Here is a 4,554-nt window from a genome sequence, read left to right on the forward strand (position 1 = left end):
AGATAGGGAAAACATAAAACACCATATGATAAGGCAACTATTTGTGACTTTTAAAATGTACTTATTATGTCATGAAATTTACTTTATTAGCTAATGTTTTGGATTGAAATATGGAGGCTGATCTATTTAACAAATTTTTGAAGTCACCTAATGAAAAACACAAATGGTTTGGGGGGGGTAATATTTCTACACTTTAATGAATGGTTGAACCTGTTTGGCATTAGTGCTGAGTAAATAAATCAACTCTATTTTAACTTGCTCCCTACACTTGAAAAACTACTAACGTCACTAAATATCATCTACTTGTAAAGTGTTATTTGGCAAATGTGATTTTAAAAAGTTTATTTGAAAAGGAACATATTTTCAGGAGATGAAATGTAGGTAATCATTTGTTTGACAATGACAAAATTTCTATACTACAGAACCAAGTTTTACGGAATACCAGTGTTTTGAAGCACTAAGGATCTTCTCAATTAATGTTTTTCTGAATTATATTTGACCTCTATGTCAAGTATTCCTAGCATTTGTAGACCAATTATGGATCTATTGTTCCAGGAACTCTTTTTTGGCCTACTGATGCTGGTCTGAAATCATTAATCATTAGGAGAGGGGTATTACACATAATCTCGTGACATTTGTGGTCCTGTTCAATCATATGGGATGGTCATCTGAAAATTGAAAGTTTGTACTACTGTACTTTCACATTTTGTGATTTCATCTTGCATTTTAAGTTGCCTTTCATTTCCCAATTACTTACTGCTAATTCCTCCATTTCAAGGAATTGGGGCCCTGAAATATAGGAAATGAGAATTTGAGATGGGTCTTCAATTACTTTCTGTTGGCATGTTGCTTGGGCCTAGGTAAGAACTCTAGCCCTAGTTATCTGATGATGCAGATAACTGGGACCTGGGATCCTAGGACCCATGGATCCTGTGGAAGAATAATACCTTTTATACATCATATCAGCAAAATTTGAGTATAATCAGTAGGAATACTTCAGAAATATGGAAAAAAAAACAGTTTGGGACCAGCAAGTTAAAACAATAAACAGAGCAGCAGAGTAAAATCCCTTATAGATTAGAGGAAAACAACATTGTTTTTTTACCATGTGAATTCAGAAGACCAAGAACACTTAGAAGGTATCACAAGTTTATACTGAAAACATTGCATTGATACTTTTTGTATTCTATTATATATTCTAATCCTGATTATTTATATTCCAATCTATTTATTGGAATAAATATAAATTGATTTGTCAAATTATCAATTAATTCTAATAAGATTCACTGTGTGACATATAAAATCAGCACATATAAATATAAAACATATAATTATATATAATGTAAGAAAATGTTTTGCATTGTTCTGTTGTGGTAAGTGTATCAAAGGCAACTGTTTTAAAGTATTATTCCATTACCTCTACCTCAGTGTTTGGTAGAATTAGAGCTAAAGCTTTACCATTCAGAGATATACAGCCTAGAGGCAAGAGGAAACACTGTGATTAAAACATTACCAATTTAAGGCCTAATAACGAGGAGAAACATATGGACTTCTCCTGGAGCTATGGAATATATTTGGTGATAGAAAATCAATGGTGTAAGTTCCTGCTTCATTGGATGGTAGACATGCCAAGACATTAGGTAATCATACATATGAACATTTTTTCCCGTTCTTGGCTTTAGCTACTTTTGAAATGAAAAGGTGTAATAAACAATTATATTTTGAAAAAAAACCTTCTGTCTGAACAGTTCTGTCTGAACTGTTCGTCTCTCTATGATCCCTTGTAACTAAGATTAGTTTTGCTCCAATAAGTCATTCTATGCTGACAGGGTAAGATATTCTGGTTGGTCTGTTCCTACATGGAGCAAGGGTAAAGGGTCAAGGACACATTTGTGCCAGTAAGATTTCATTTGGGAAATTTTAAGCTGGAGAAGTTTAGAAGTAGCTATTAAGCAAGGCTTACTTTGAATCCATTAGCTCCACAAAGCTAAATCAGTTAATTAATAAGTACTTGAAAAGTCATCACCTTTGAACCTAGCTATAAAGTATTATCAAAGTATTATCAAATTTCAAATGAAAAAGACTTAAAATAGTCATAGAAAAAAATTGCAAATGTGAGCAATCAAACAAGCAATATAAGTTTTTTTCCACCATAAACAGAATTTTACAGAAATAAGATAAATGGCAATTTTGGGAACAATAAGGTTTCCTTGTTACAAATAGGCAACCAAGGATATATGCCTGTCTTAAGATTGCATCATTAATTACTTAAATTTACAGGATACTACTTGGTTCAGCATCATGTCTACCTGAATTACAATACAAAGATTTACATGGCTCTTGCACAAGGATGATATGAATATTTGGGAAGTATTGAATATTTTTCATTCTTCAGATGCAAGAATGAAAAGCAGTTATTAAAATGTTGATTACAAATATACAAGTGTAATAATACATGTAATTCATAGAAACAAAAGTTAGTTTGACATCATTCAATCTTCACCTTTTTAAAAAGGCCTTTACATAGCATAACTTTTATAAAACTTTTGAAATAACATAACATTGTCATTTTATCCCAAAGAAATAAAATTATATAAGGACCTAGGAATTAAAGGAATCTTAAACTGTTTCTATATCGAATGCAATCTGAAAGGACACATTTATTAATGAATCTATATATTATAAGACAATTTCGAATTCAAAGTATTATATCTAGGAGAGAATGAAATAGATTATGGTCATTATACAAACAGAATACTAAATATTTTAAAATATACTTTTTTAAGACAAGCACCAGAAATATCTTTAGTTTCTGCACTACTCATTTCAACAGATCAGTTAAAATTATTTCTTATTAAAAAATCACAAACTCTACAGAAATCATTATAGATGTATACAAACAACTCAAGTATATTTTGACATCAAAGTCAGGCAATTCATTTGGAAGAATATCATGGAATCCAAGAATTTTTAAAGTAAGATATTGCTGTTGCTTTGTATTGTGAAAATATTTTGTATGGACACATAGGATGGACTGGAAATTTTGAAATTTAAGAAACTTAACCAAACCATTAGGACTGAGGAGAACAATTTGTACAGCTTTCCAAAACTTCAAAGAGGTAGTGATACATATTTATCCTTTTGGCAATATCAAATGCACTTTCTTCCAAGTTGTGCTTCAGGCCTGGTTTGATATAATGATTCACCATAAAGAGATCCAGCGTATCTTTGCTATATCTATTCCCAGCAGCAAGATGCAAGGGGGTCAAGAGGCCATTAGTTTGGCCATTGGTATCTGCATCATGATGAAATAAAGAAGCCACTCTGGTATTATTCCATGTATAAGTACTGTGCATGGGTGTCCAGCCATTCACAGTTATTACATGAATATCTGCCTTGAGCCACCAACTCATGGACAATGTCTAAGTTTCCACTGTAGGCTTCTCGATGTAGAGGGGTATACTCATTGTCATCCCTAGTATTCACATGAGTGGCCTTTTGGAAAGTAGTCTCTGCACTGTAGTAAGGCGATTATTTTCATCAGACCAAAACGAAATTTACCTGGATCCTATTCCATTTTTTTCTTGCAATTGTTACCATTTCTCACTTTTTCATCTTGTTCCTCAACTTCATCAGAATTGCCTAACCAGAGAATTTGAGTGCCAGTGAGAATGAGCTGTCCATGTATTTCCCCAATAGTTCACATTGGATGAACTGGTCAGAAATATCCGGTGAATTTTCTTCATCTGTTTTTTCACTATTATTTATTTTCTCTTTTTTCATTTTTACTATTCTAAATTATTCTAACTGGAGAGTAGGGAATTGGTAGAGAGCAGAGGAAGATTTTCCTCCGTATTCAAAGGTACAGACTGAAAATGAGGACCAGTGGTGTATTCATGTGCAGCTTATTCTAGGAATGAGAAAATAGGAAATAATGCCTTCAATGTAAATGAATTGGGAAATGGCAGAGCAGAAAGTGAAATGATGCAACCAAAAATATAAAAGCAAAATAAATTAGGATAATTATGGAGCAATCATATTACCTATGAGAACCATGAAAGGGAGAGAGGAAGAGAGAGACAGATGTGCAATGATCAAGCTCACCACAAAATCCATCCATCTGATCAAAGTATAGAGCAAATAATTTTATTTTTTTAAAGAGATGGAAATAGAATTTAATGTCAGATATTTCCATTGTTTTTAATTATATTTTATTATCTTAAATACTTATACCATGGAATTTCCATTCAATAAATCAGTTTTTTTAAGTATAATGGACCTTTATATAACTTTTCCACAGCCTTCCAAACCTCACCCCACTTTAATTTTTCTAGTTTCATACTATCTGCATTGAATATTATACCTTCACTCTCTTCCTCCATAACTCTTTTTATTCCTTCATTTGACTTCCACTCACATCTTCCAAGTGATATTTTGCTGGTATTCATTTTGTTGGATTAAAGTTCAATTTCATAAGAAATTACACCTTTGAAATACTCCTCTGCAAATAGCATGCTTTGGTTAATATTTTTGTGTAAACTTGTATAAATTTCT

General features: G+C 32.1%; 1 pseudogene; it reads left to right on the forward strand.

The window, feature by feature from the left end:
• Nucleotides 1-2,288: 2,288 nt before the first annotated feature.
• LOC122103141 lies at nt 2,289-2,385 on the forward strand (annotated as a pseudogene).
• Nucleotides 2,386-4,554: the final 2,169 nt, after the last annotated feature.

Source organism: Dipodomys spectabilis, unplaced genomic scaffold (genome assembly GCF_019054845.1).
Source record: "Dipodomys spectabilis isolate Male_0828 unplaced genomic scaffold, ASM1905484v1 ptg001883l, whole genome shotgun sequence".
NCBI lineage: Eukaryota > Metazoa > Chordata > Mammalia > Rodentia > Heteromyidae > Dipodomys > Dipodomys spectabilis.